The sequence below is a fragment of the Manacus vitellinus genome, unplaced genomic scaffold (genome assembly GCF_001715985.3).
Source record: "Manacus vitellinus isolate BGI_N305 unplaced genomic scaffold, ASM171598v3 scaffold_44_pilon, whole genome shotgun sequence".
NCBI classification, from domain to species: Eukaryota; Metazoa; Chordata; class Aves; order Passeriformes; family Pipridae; genus Manacus; species Manacus vitellinus.
The window spans coordinates 5,910,675-5,925,653 of NW_021940565.1; positions in this window are offsets into that span (position 1 = coordinate 5,910,675).

Here is a 14,979-nt window from a genome sequence, read left to right on the forward strand (position 1 = left end):
AAGGTTCAAAAAACCCATGTTGAATAGATGCTTCACAATTAACAGCCATGATTTTGCCTGTGAGCAATGGTTAGAATTCTGCGTTATGATTGTTGGCTATTAGAATAATTTTTGCTCAATCATCTGTTTCCTTTTATTGTCTACATGCAATTATTTTCATTAGCATCTCCAATTAAAGAGTTTGCTGAGTTGAGATGACTTGGTCTTCGAAAATATTTTGTAATTACAAATATGCATATATCCATCCTCCTATTTTTGGCAAGTTCACCTTAAAAATTTTCCTTATTATTTGTTGATGAATAACCTTCAGATTAGGTTGGGTCAACCCTGCTGATTTAGACCCACTGCAGTTTTCAGAAGTACAACTCTGGATTTTTTGCTGCTGGAGTCCTTTTCTGGAAAGAGAACTGGATCATTAGCTGGCGGGAAATGGCATAGTTACGTTTGAAAACAATTTGCACTAATTGATTATCCGGCTGATTCAATTCCCAGTCTTGGCTCTCACTTGGGCCAGATGCAATATTATCTCTCAGTATACCTCATGGTTAAATTTTACTGAAACGATATCCCTATGAAATTCCTATTTGTGCAACAGGCTTAGATAGATAGATAGATAGATAGATAAATACTATCTATCATGTTAAAATCTAAAATAAATTGTGGCAATCCCATCTAACATTCAGGAGAGTGTCCTATTTTTGGTCTCCATGCCAACTCTCTGGAGAAGTGTCTACTATTTTGTACCATCATTACGAGTACATTCTCTTGTTACAGATAATAAACCTGCTCTCCTTTCTGTCGCCCTAGTCTATTCATTTAAAAATTGTTTCATTTTTGCAACACTAATGTTATTCTCATCAGCTTGGCAACCCTGGGATAATAGCATAAATCAGTGAATTATTATTTTTGTTTAAGGCATTTCTAATTTTTAATTAAAAAGAAAAGTCAGACTCTTGCTGATCACCTACAGGATTGTGACTCTCCATGGTTACCTGTCACTCAAAGAGATCTAGCTCTGAGGAATGCTAATTAGCACTGTTAAAGCACTGGTAATTGAACTGTGGAGACAGCCTGCAGAAGGAGGCTGTTTGCATTCAGCACTGCTTTGCCATTTAAATGGACTAGTACAGTCATGAAGGTACGGTGGATAAAAGCGAAAAAAGCACTCAGGCTGTAATTTTTCATTTTGACTTCAAAGTTGTTTACCAAAGTGTTTCCTAGAAACGAGTGCCCGTACCAAAAAAGTGTCATCCGTAGCAACTTCGCTGACAACCTACGCCTAAAAAGTGCACAATGCCCTTCATCTCTTCCTTTTCTTGTTGCCTGGAGCAGCCGCTCGTAGCGGTGGAGCTCGAGATGCTGCCCAGGATGACCCACACTGCTCCCCACTCAGTGCTGGGTTTCCAAGCAAGAGATTGAAAATTAAGGAAGCACCAAACAGAAAACAAGCTGAAGAAAAATCCTGAAGGAAACTAGTCTTCACGCTGTGGTTGATGACTCTTTTCCAGATATTTATTTGACTCCCAGTGTCGTGATGTCCATTTGTCCTGGAATAATGCACCTTCCATCGTAGTTTTTACAAGATTTTTTAGGGGTTTGCTGAGGTGAAGCGGAATGTCTCTTGGTGCAGTGGAAGTGAAACCTGAGACCTCTATCACAAGGGCAGGCTGGTTGTCTGGCACCTTCAGATGGGCTTGTTTTTTCTCTGAAGGTAAATAATCAGCATCTCTTGAAGATCTAATACTTTAAAGTACTGCAGAAGTGAGGTAGCCATGTCATGCTGATCTAACATGTCTTTGTCATCTCTTTGCTTGTGCAATCTCTTTGTCTTTTTCCATTGTACAACTTAATGTCTCAAACTATTTTCCATGCCTTCAGAGAGTTAAATGTTTGAGATTGTTTATATTTGCTAAACTAAACATTCAGAAGTAGGAAGTCATATGGTTACCTTGGTCTTTAGATTGTGATGCAACACTTACATGACTCCTACATTTAGATGCTTTGAGAATAATGAATACTGTTTTTAAAATGTTTCATTCAGCTAATAGAATCATAGAATCAGCATATCGTGAGTTGGAAGGGACCAACAAGGATCATCGAAATACAACTCCTGCCCCAAGAATCACACCATGTGCCTGAGAGCATTGTCCACATAGATGAAATTGGTTTTCTTCTGTTAAAATATATCAGATAAATGTGTGCACATTTTAGTACATGCAAGATCATGAACTGATCATTTGATTGTGTAAAGCAAATATCTGCAGCATATGACAGCTTCACTTTACTAAGCTGTGAATATTTCAGAGATGCTAACTTAAGCATTTCAGGATACTTTTGTGTTAAAAAGCAAATATGTGATAATGCAGAAAGTTTCCAGGTGTTACCCTCACTGGTGACTTGAAAACCCTTTTCTCTTAAATGTAAGTTCCTACCTATTCTCAATGGGTGAAACTGATTCCGAATCTCAGTGAGTCTAGGACTTCATGTAGACATTTTGGTGTGCAAGACTGTTAGATGGGTAGCATGCAGGTGTTATCTTTATGTATTCCCACCTTTGTGTTTATTTATCCAAAACTGTTCCTGTGTGAGATGTTCCCAGTTTTTTTCATTTTGCTGCTTTGTGAAGAACAGTATGGATGGACATTTTCCATGTTATGAGGAAAAAAAAAAAGAGGTTGATATTTTCATGTTCCTCACTGACCTTAAGGACTGTGTGCCATCATGTTCTTGCCTTGCTCCATTCTTCCTATTGGGATGTGCTGGCACATTCACCATGTTTTTTTCTCACAGGCCTTTCACAGGATACATCATCTCTTCTAGCCTGCTAACTGTGTCCTGTAGCAGCTGGATGGAGAAGGACACACATACCTTTTCACACGATTTACACTTTGCTATTCAACAATACAAGGGGGAAAATGTATATCCCAAGGTGTGCTCAGGAGTATAATGGCACATCACTGGCTTTTAATCTGAATCGTCTCAGACTGTTGCCTTGGGAGCACTGGCTTTTTTCACTTATTTGCAGGTTGGGTTTGAAGGGGGTACTGTCTTTCTGTCATGCGTGTCAAGCTGTTACCTGTTTAGCCTTCATGTTGCTTGTGACTCTTTGTATCTGAAATGCTTCATGCATGCCAGGACCCCTGTGAAACATGGGCAGGGTGCAGTGTATACTCAAGTTAGGGCATTGCGCAGGGTCCAGACACAATGTGAGGGGCACAGGGCAGCCGAGCTCTTGACAGGGCATTTTGCAGCATGGTGTGGTTCCCCCAGTTCTGATGTCAGGCTGACCAGTCCCCACTGTGAAACTCCCTACCTGGCATGCCTCATGATGCTGTGGAGAGGCAGGGGTGCTGGCTTCGCTGCTTCTCACTGTGACTGGGAAGCTGCTGGAGTATCTGGCAGCTGTGCCCACATCCCTGTGTGCTGGCAGGCACCTGAAAATAAGAAGGAAGATTGCCCCTAGCTCCCACCTGTCAGTTAAGCAAACAAAGAAAATCAATCTCAGAAAAGGATGCTCTGACTTAGCTACCCCAAAGGAAGCCTGAAGTCATTTTGACAGTCCAGGCATCTAGCCCTCAAATATGTGACATTATTGATCCCTTAATTTTGAAAGCCCCCTAGTTATAGCATAGACTGGTGCCTATGGAGACCACATAAAGCCTTTACTGGGAATAGGGAGCCGTGGCAGAGGCTGACAAAGGAATCAGGGAGATGCTGTGTTGGAGTTTCCAGAGGTCTATGGGCTCCTGTGACCCAGTGCCTGGCTGGGAGGTGCTGCTGTTTCTGCAGTGGCCCATCATGCTCTGGAGCAGTGACACAGCACCACTCCTGGGTTGTGGTGAGGCTTTTTGAGTGGTTTTTGAGACTAGACCAACACTGACCTATCAGCAAATAGAGTTTATGGTCATCTAATTCAGATGGTGGACTTACTGAGAATCCCATTCATCTAGCAGGGCAAGATAGTGTAGTAAGACCTGGTTTTGGAGATCTGGGCAGTCACCACGTGCATCTCTGCAGCACTACAGGTAAAACATGTAGTGAAACAAAGAACTTCTTCCTCTGTGACTTAAGAGGAACAGTATTCAAATGTGTCTTTGCTCTTCCTCACCTGTCTCTGGAGAGTTACATCAGATTCACACAGAGGACCTCAGTTTTGAGCTCAAATAGTTTCTAAATGTGCAAATCATTTGTAACTGTCAGCACCAGATGCACTGAACAGAGGAGGCATATTTGTGTGGGGAATGTTGTGACATGGAACGCTGGAACAATAGATGTCTTGGTTTATTTTAATTAGTGTTAAGAAAAAGTATTTGAATTGGCAAAATTAGATAGTGACTACTAAATTGGCATTTTTTTCCTCTATTGACTTGCCAGAAAAAATATTGGTGCTACTAACAAACCCAAAGGCAAAAAGCACAGGTGACTTACCTGCTGTCACTCAACATGTGAAAACCAGAGATGAGATGCTCAGTGTCTTAAACCCATGCCCAGTTTGTTAGCCCAAGCTGCCTGACATGTAGACTGTTAACAGAGACATGGATAATCGGGGAAAGAAAAAAAATCTGATGATACATAGGTTGTTACTGTGTAATTTTTTCCAGTGCAGAAAAGCCTTTCGCTCCTTAAAGTTGTCTGCAAAGGGATATTTGCTCTTATGATTATGTCAGTGTAATATAATTGCATTCAAAGCAATTTAACATGAACTGCAAATAAGTACTTCAGTACTAGGGAGTTGCATCAGTGTGACTGCAGTGGGTCACTGCTCAGTTACAGCAGTATAATTGCTTCAGTAAATCTCCCCTATGTTGACAAACCCTTAGATGAGTAGTATCCATTTCCCATAAGTGGACATGTTTCAGAGCACCAACTTGACCCCAGTGCCAATAATACCAAGAATTAAATTTTTGAGCAATGGTATATGCAGATACGCTTAAAGCAGCACAGTAGCTGGATTTCATACCTGCTGTGCAGTGTATGGTTGGGTGCCTTGTTTTGTGAATCAGGCCACGAAAATGCGTACAATGTGCTCTACAGGAAAAGCCAGTACAAAGGCAAAGCTGGTTTTGAACCTGCAACGATTTTTTCAGAACTTTTTATACCAGACAAAAGGTTGCAGTGTGTCCATTTAATATGAATACACAGAGGATGCTGGAGGCTGGGTCCTTTGCCTATGTAAATTAGTGTTGCTCCATTCTCTTTGGGGCAGTTGAGTTATGCTGTTATCACCTGATAATATTTGTTTTATTTCTCTGGCAAAATGCTATAAAAGCCTTCTGCTTTTGCAAGTGAGCACTAAGTAACCATACCAATCAAAAAAAAGCTTAATATGAACACTAAGAAACCTTTCTCTGCTAATTGTAAACAAACCTAGGTTTACTTTCGTGTATATTTGTATTCTCTTTTCAGTGGAGTTTTTGGAAAGAGTTTGAAATGAGAATGTCTGTACAGGCCACATCCTGCTGACACCTGCCAGGCTCCAGAGAGGCATGTAACTTTGTGCTGGGAGGGTTATTGCCTTATGTGCCAGCCTGATGTAATTCGTTATCCTGTTCTAATTGGGTCTGCTCCAGCAGTGAGAAGCTGTTGTGTCCCTCAAACTACTGCTTCTTGGGGTGTTCATGGGAGAGTATAAGTGTTCCCTGGTGGATGATTTGCTGGAGGCTGTTGGGCTTTATTGTGGTGTACTGTGGGTTGCATGCTGCAGCGAGAGAGCTCCTCAGCATCGACTGCTATGCTGTGCCAGGAGAGGGATACAAGCCCCAGCCCCCAGATTTTCTGTCCCCCAGGGGCTCCCCTACAGCCTTATCCCCTATCCCCTACCAAAGTCAGCAGGTAGAAATGCATGACTTCAGAGGGCACTGGCCCATGCACAGCTGCTCTGCGCTAGAATATTTGCATTTTGTTCTTCATTCTGTGCTATTAGAGCAGAGCTCACCCCAGCACCTTTAATACTGAAAAATTTAGCCATTTGATTTGAATATCACGTTTCCTCTTCTGATTGTTAAATCATTCCTAAAATAGACTTGGAAACCAATTTGCAGTTTTGTCCCTGGAGCTCTTACACTGATAGTGGGACAAAGGGCTTTGTGTCAAAGAAATATATCCACCTCCCGCACCAGACTCGAAGAAAAAATGATAATAAAACACTTTTAAGAATGCATTTCACAGTTTATCCTTAGTGTGAATTGCTTCTTACACTGTGAACTTTTTGGACTGTAGGGCTGAGAATTTTCCTTCAAGTCCATGCTGGTTTACAACCAATGAAGGTCTCAGAACGGAGATGGCAAAGCTTCTGCTCCAAACCCCAGAGAATCTGGAAATGGAGCTCTGATGAGGATGTCTGTCCTGTGACAGCTTTCCCAGCAAAACAACAATCTGGCCATGCTCTGGTTGAGAACTAGAAACCCTGCAGGGATTCTAATGTGGCATGTACTCACTTCCTGATTAACTATACCTGCTGAAAAAGCTTTTTTTATTCTTGGGATCTTATGAATTGCTCCAGTCTGAAGGATTACATTACAGAGCAGTTCATGAGTATGGCATTTCCTGGTACATATTTAAAGAAATATGGTGCAAGTGCATATATTGGCATACAGTATTCAACCTTCCTGTAAATGAAATATTACCAAACCCAGAAAACAACCCCCAACTAAGAAAAAAGCCCCAAACCATTAAGGGTCTCTGAGGTGTCTAAAACTAGGTGTGGACTATGTCATAAAGTGCACTTTGTTAGTATAATACTTTCTACTTGCCTCTGAAATCTGAGTTCAAATTGCTGTTTTACAGCTATATGTTTTCTAGATTAATGTTTACATTAGCTCAATATTACATTTGAGGAGTTAGGTGCTTCTTTGCAATGAAACGCAGAATTTAGGCAGATTGTCCACAGCTTAGTGGTTGCATAGTTGGAAGCTGTCTGGGCCTCTCAAGTTGGTACTAACCTGTGGGAGAGCTCCTACAACTTTACTTCAGACCTCTGGCTTCTCCACAGGCCAGGTACCCTCTGATGATTGTTTTTCTATTACTAGCAGATAGAAGCCTGTTGAGGCTGGTGGGATTTGTTTCCATCATCTTCTGTGGCTGGTGGGTTGCAGTTATCACTGTATTTGCTGCCAGCTGACTTCCTTTCTCCTATGCCATGTGCAACCCTGCAAGGGGAGGTCCAGTAAAGCAAGGGCAGCTGCAGCAGTGAAGGGGAGCATGGTCTGAGAAGGGCCCTGGAGGGATTGTCTGTTTCAGAGTAGGGAATGTGAGACAGAGAACTTAAAAGAAAACTTTTTGGTACTTTTGCTATAAACCAAAATATGTAAGTAAGCTCTTGAGAACAGGTCTGGTGAGCAAAAAGCTGTTCACAAAGAAATATCCTTGATAATTTTAAACTGAGTTAACTGAAGAGAGTTGTGGGTTTGGTGAGGTTGCTTATCAACAGAGATAGTGGCTAAATTGCAATACATATCTCATTAATTTGGCTTTGTTTTCTTCCTGTGAAATATTAATGAAAATTCACACATACCACACTTACATTTGTCAGATAAAATTCTCCCTGAATTACTTACCTCTGCTTCTAAGGGCTGAACAACAGTGCTTGCAGTGAAAATACTGCTTCAGGCTTGAGATCAGTCATTGCTACTCTCTCATATTGTAGAAACTGTCTAAACAACAACCAGCTGCAGCTACAGGAAAACTGGAAATATCAGCGGTTGTGGAAACCATAGGCTGGTGCTAAAGGCATGTCCCCTTCTGCTGAGGTACAGGGGTGGCAGCAGGGGTGTGCCAGCCTCAAGGATCCCCCATGGGAAGCAGCAGACCGTGCAGAGGTATGTGCACACTGGGTATCTCAAAGATGTGTTTTGGTCACTAGCCTAAACATTGCCTTTCTGGCTAAACAAAATCCCCCATGATATCCTACTAATACACCATGATGCAAACGATGTTAACTTTCCAAAGCCTTGCCAAGAGATTGATTCTCTCCTTTTAAGCAGATAGTTTTACAAAGATTGTATCCAACTTGAAACTGGGAGAAAATTGCATAGAAAACCTGGTCAGGAAAAAGTAAATGGGAAACAGTCCCATATTGAGAAGAAGTGTGAATGCATGGTGTAAATTTGTTAATGGTGCTGCTGCACACTTTCTCCTTGCTATTGAATTGTGTAACATCAAGTCCCTTCTTTTGTTTGAGCAGAGCAGAGCAACAGCCACAGCTCCTGTATTTCAGACTGACTACCAAGCAGGTGATGGCTCCTGTTTTGTAATTGTTAAAAGCAGGCAGAAGAGGCTGGTTGAATGTAGACATTGAGAATGGCCTACAGACACTTTGGCACCAGTTGAGGATTATGTCTCATACTGTTGGGGATTAGAGACCCCAGGTTTTAATTAAGATTCCCCCAGTCCTTGATATCACATAAAACCCAAGCTGCTACAGGGGCACAGCCCTGTAAACATCAAGAGCATCAGTATGGAGGAACTTCCTTGCAAGCTCAGAGGCTTGGCAATTGGACACTGGCAACAGGACTGTGCTGATTGTTTGCAGACTTTCCTGCCCTGATGTTTTGAATCTAAATAAATAGCAAGGAGAAAGAGGGGAACGGGTTCATGCCTGAATGGATTAACATCTGAAGCTCTTTGGAAAACAGAGCACAGAGAATCTGCCTACGAATACCGTCAATTTTCTGGTGTTAAGTAATTACTATTGTCACTCCCACTTTACAGGCAAGAGATGGAAAAGCTACGTAAAAATTAAAGATTAAAATTGCAATGTCTCTGACAGCTGAGAGCAGATACAGGATTTTTGATCTTGTACCAACCTGACGGATGATGCGCAAAGGCAGGGTGGTGGTGGCTGCACACCAACAGGAAGAGGCATACAGAGCTATAAAGTGAGCAGTGTCCATCATCCCCATGTATTACTGCATCAAAAGGAACAAGGAACTTCACAAATCTACAGCCAGGCTGAAGCATTGCTCCCCAGAAGTAAGTGTTTCTTATTCAATATAGTGAAGGAGTAAGTTGCTGTACTTGGATCTTGAGCTTATTTACCAGGACTTTGAAATGTTGCTGTTCACTCTTGCACAGGTATATAAACTGTTCCCTGCACAAATCTGGGAAAGACAATATCAAAGTTTAAATTTTCCATCTGACTCAGACCAGGGGTTTGTCTTCATGTATGAAGCAAAAGTGTTTTCATGTTGGCCTGGGAGGATGGGGTGTCTATCAGGCTGCTACAGACAGAGCCAGTCCCTTTCATTTTCCCTTTTCCCCACAGCTTTTTCATTGTCTGTTGAAAACTTAGCTCTTCCCTGGCACTAGGGCTGGAGCTGAGGTTCTGTCTCTCAGATTACAGTCCTAAATCTCTCATTACCATCTTCCCAGCTAAAAAATCTTTTACTGGTCTATTTAAACTGGAAGAACATCCAGAGGAAAAGATGCTCAGGTGCAGAGTACCCTGCCAGGGTGGTTTGGTCACGCTGTTGAAAGGGCAGGTGTGGGTTCAGGGTCCCTCCTGTCCCTCTGGAGAATGGTGCTAGTACCAAGACAGAAGTGCATAAGTAGCCTACATAACCTCCTTCGATTTATAGCAAACAATTATTTTCCTTTCTTATAAAAACCACTTGGAAGCGAACTACACTAGTACAGCAGGAGGCTCGGCAGGAATTATGCTTCTGAAGAGAGAGAAAGAGCAAAAAAAGAGTTGTATTTGAAGCAATCTTACTGTTGTTTTCCAGTCCAGTTTTCAGACTGGAAACCAGCTGAAAAGTGAGCGTGCAGCTGAACACAAGGTTGTATGGCCCATGATTTTTAGAAGAGCCACAAGCGATTTTGCAGGTTTTCCATCAGTGTTGGTACAGACGGCAAGACCTCAGCAGGGATTTGCTCCAGGTCTTCCCCTGTGCCTCTAGCAGGTGTCGTGGGGAAGCCTGGAATATCTGAGCCTCAGGGATGATTTAATTCCTTGATTCTGTCCTGTCATTTAATCTCCATTGTTCTGTCTTTTCCCTTCGAATATGGCTTCTGACATTATGTTTGCTGCCTTCTCCGTCAGGCTCACTTGTGCCTTGCTCTAGGGACGAGTGACATAAAGCCCTTCTTGCTCAACAAGCGAGGCCCCTTGTGCTGCCATTACAGAGCTCTGACTGAATGCAAAACCCAAGCTGGTATTGCTCATGCTTAATCAATTGTGTCACCGCTGAGGTATTGGTAATTCCTGAGTTGTGTCTGCTAGGCAGGCTGGGAAAATAGTAAGAAATGGCCAGGAAGAAAAATCACTTTGCAACAACCAGACGTGCAGAGTCTGAGGTGGCAAAAATTTACAGCATCTCCTCCTTGGGCCTGAGACAAGATGACTCCATGCAATGCAAGGTAAGCTCATCTTTTTACTGTTGTGCTGCTTTCCTCTCTAAATCTTAAACGTCTAAGTTTTCACTTCTGTGCCATGGTTGAAACTGTTGATTGAATGCTCTCTTCTGTTGGCAAAATTTCTGTGCTTCACATGAGAGCTATTGCTTCTCAGAGCAATACTTCTGTTACTGCAGATTTTAATTACCACTCTTAGAGAACAAGATAAATGGAACTTGAAGTCCATAGCATTAAAGCTAACCACAGACAACCTAACTGTGCCTGTTACTCTGCTTAGATGATGTCAGCAACATACTCTTTGCTTAACCTATAAATGTCACTGATGTGATTTGTGCCACTGAAGAAGATTTTGGGAGAAATTCTAACACGCAGCAAAAGAAAGAAACCTCTAAGGAACAGATGGACAGGCAGGATTTTCACACTCACTGTTCATATGTAAGAGCATGGAGAGCCCATATTTAAGGCAGCAGATTCTTGCTGAGGGTGAGCACATCTTGCACATCACTTGGCGTGTGCACAGGAACACACCTTCTCGTGGCACTTGGAGCCCACCAGTGAAGCCCTGTGGGAGCCTGGTGGGTGAGAAGAGGTGCCAGATGGGTGCCAGCTCCGTGCCTGTCAAGATAGTTATTGTACCAGCGTGGGTTGGGATGAGCGCGGCTGGACCAAGGGAAGAGCAGAAACCCAGACACACCAAACTGCTCCTTTGGACAGGAGTTCCTGGCTCTGCTGTGGAGCTGCGGGCTCACGCGGTGCTCCAACAGGGACAGAGGGCACTGGTGAGGGAGAGTGAGGCTGCATCTACCAGCCTTTGAATTCCAAGTGGAAATTCTGCTGTTTGGGTGTAGGAAAAAAGTAAACTCCTCTCCACTTGTCTGCACTCAGCCTGTGGTTAGCTGGGTGGACTCCACACCCCTTCTTCATGCTGCAGTAGAACAGAAGACACAGGTGAGGCTTTCCAAATGCCAGCTCGAGCTGCATCTGCAACTCTGCCTGCAGCTTCTCCTTGGAGTTTCCTGGGGGATTGCTCCCAGGGGGAGGCCTTCTCCTCCAGAGGTGCCATTGTTCAGAGCAAGGGGAGGACAGAAGGAAAGTTGGGGGGGTTTTATTATTTTTTCTTTTTTTAAGTCTTTTCAGTTTTGGTTGGGTTTTGGTGTTGTTTTTTTTTTTTTTTTCAGTCTCACAGGAGGCCATGAGACAATGTAGGTCAGTGACAGGGCAAGGCTGAGGGCATTTTAGGTGTAGCTGCTCTTTGTGTATAAGGGTGTCACACAGTCAGTTTTATTTTTGGAAGGGTGGCATGAGGGGAAAGTTACACCCTCTGAATTTAATTCTTGATTTATGTGTGTCAAGTTGGGTGTATGCTTTTTTCCTTTTCTTTTTACCCCTCTTTTTTTTGAATATAAATTTATACTTCTTTCTGGTCTGCATCCTGTTTGACGAATTCATGGTGCCATCTGCTGATTAGAGATGGAATTATCACTGAGTCCTAGTCGAGAATAGCATTCTGCACTATCTATTTTAAAATAAAATTTAATTATGTGGTGATTAAACAACATCTTTACACAGAAAGCACCAAATACTTGGATTTTTTTCCCCACCAGAAAAACTCAGTACCTCTAAATCACCTTGACTACTTTGTCATATAGATCTGTACCTCCAAAATATCACCCCAAAAGTACAGTGGAGTCTGAAGGTTTTCTCCTTGCCCCTGTGCTCAGAGCATTTGTACACCTCTTCCCCTGCTCTTCCCCTCAGATTGAGGAATAGCTTTCAAAAGCATTCTGAGCTTTTTGGAAAACAGGAAGATTATGGCGGGTTTTCCTTTTCTTAAAAAAAACAACAGCAGCAACCAAAACCAGATCAAAATGTTATGTTTTGAGTTTGTGAAGCAGACAATTTTTTCCCCCTTTTATTCATAATCAGGAATATATACACAATATGATCACATGGCCAAATCCGCAACTTAAAGAAAAACCTAACAGACCACCAGGGAGTGGGGAAAAGTTGATTTCAGCTGTCTTTGTGGATGATATTTCTAAATTTCAGATTTCCAAAAGTTCCAAACCTTTTGACTGGAAAACAGGTAAATAATTTGCTGGTTCTGCTGATGGTATGTGAACAGGGATGAGCTTTGCTCCTGCAGATCTCTCCTCTAGCTGTCTCACGCTATTATTGTCTCTCCTCTGTTGACTGCTCCTTCTCTCCTGAACTGCCTATTTCTCCTGAGGCAGTCTGCTCTTCAGGAGCTTGTTTCCCATCCCCAGGCAGATGCACGGTGTCACCAACCTAATAGCCTGGCAGTAAACCTGGAAAACAGGGTGCGGGGCAAGATTTAGAGATCCAGGACACCTCCATTCCCAGGTGGCTCTTGCCTTTTGATGGGCTTTTTCTGAAGAGTGAGCAGTAGAAAATGTGTGGGAAGCAAGTAGAAACATCTTTAAAAAATATATGAGCACTTCACTGAATGCAAAAGAGCCAAGAGGCTTAATTGAGATACATTGCCTTTGCTTCTAAAATATCTAGTTCTTTTTCCTTTAGAAGAAAACACAAAATGTATCCAAAATGGCAAACATTTTCCATGTACACTTTTAAAGCACAGCCCCTTTTCTGTCCTTGTTCTGTAAGCACAGTGATTGCCCATAATAGCTTGCTGGTGTTCCTAAGGTTAATAGATAAAATAGATAAGAGATAATAGTGTTCCATGTAGCGGTGCTTTAGGGAATACTGTGAATATTGAGGTAATTGGGGAAGTCTGTAATGGGGAACGGGGGGTCACTGGAGGGGAGTCAAAGTAAGATTAGAAAAGCTGAGCTGCAGATCTCAGGAATACTTGATAAAGGTCAGAACTAGAGGCCACCGTATCACTTTCTCTTGAAATATGGAGTCAAATAAAGAAAGAAGAGGGCAGAACTAGAGCAGTACCCATTATTTCTGACATCTAATTATTGTACAGATATTGTTATTTTAATAAGATTAGCCAGCAGTAATGGCAAAACGGTAGACCCTTCCCTTCTTTATATATCTGACAGATTAGGCTGCCTACCAGCAGTGCAGTGGCATGCTTAGAGATGGGCATGAAAGATGATAGATTGGTAAAGAAATAACTTTGATGGTTTCTTCCTCTCCTTGTACAATTAGGTTCAGCTTTGCACAAGCTGTTAATGGTGGGTGGTGGGGAGCCAGCTACAAGTTAAGAACTGGCTCCAATTATGCTACAAATGGATAGCCAGTATTTACAGAAAGAAAGTTTGAAAGTTCATCATTTTTAATCCAGGTCAGACCTGTTAAATTAAAGTATTTCAGTAAAGCAATGCAAATGGGATTTTTTTTAATAATTTGCTTTTTTGATTCCACCTTAGGGATAAACATACAGAATATTTGTGCTTTCCACCAAGTGTAAGAGGGATGGACTAGAACTACCTACTGCTTCTCAATTTAAAAAAGGCCAATGCCTGTCCCACTTTGCGGTCTAAGCTGATTTTAGCAAATTTTTTTTCGAGTTGTAAGAATTTTGGTACAGATATGTCAATGTAAGCAGTCTGTAAAAGAATTGTTGCATGGCACTTCAGGACAGTCAGGTTCACATGTGCCATAGGGAGTGAGTGATACTCTGCGTGAGTTCATCAATGCCCACACGTGCAGCAGAGTTGCAGACCAGCTCAAGGCAGGGATCACTGTCCTCAGTTATTCTGTTGTATTAAACCCTATATAAACTCTGTTGTTTAATAATAATAATTTGTACTTGATACTCCCAGGTACCACAGTCACAGACCAGGACTGCAGTGAGGGTGGGACTTGGAGCTGAGGTTGGAGGGGAGGATGGTTTCTCTCTTCAGGAGTTTGTAGCACAACATGGCAGCAGAAGAATAGGGCTATTAGAAAACAAAGAAATTATTGAGATGCTGTTGAGTAATATGATAGTCAGTAACCTCTTAACACAATTTGTTTTATGGTTGTCCTGCTCTTTTGGCAGAATTATTAGAAGTGTGGAGGAAGAAAAAAAGCAATGTGATGTGTGTCTATGATGAATTCCTGCTAGAGAAGGAGAAAGCATTGAAGATACTGATTTGAAAAAGTAATTAGAGGATAATGGAAGCTGGATGCATAAGGTAAGCAGAAATTAAGGAGGTACTGGTGGGAATAAATTAGGATACACATTAGAAGTAAAGAAAAGCAGGTTACATTTCATGAGAAAGAAAACATTGGTCTGATGAAAGTAAAAAGCCAGGAAAATCTGGGGAGGTCTTATTTTATTTTTTTTTTTTTTTCATAATGAAAGTTATGGCTATGAGAAAAAGACTAACCAACAAACCAATTGCTACATCTGGTCTCCCTTGGTAAATATGTTTAATTTGAGCAAGAATCCTATGGAAGGGAGGTGAATTCAGTATCTAGAATTATGGAGAGAGAACTCTTTCAGTCACATCAGCAGTGTGATCTTTGGAAATAGGCCTTCTCTGCCTCATTTGTATTAGAACAAGTGCACAAAAAATATAGGGCACCCCAGTGGTTGGTGAAAGCCACTTCAGTGCAGAGGAGCAGGATCTTGCACTTTTAGCAATTTTCTTAGGGCATCAGCCTGAGGCTTAAAGTCAAGAACTGGACCTCTGACAAACCCATGTT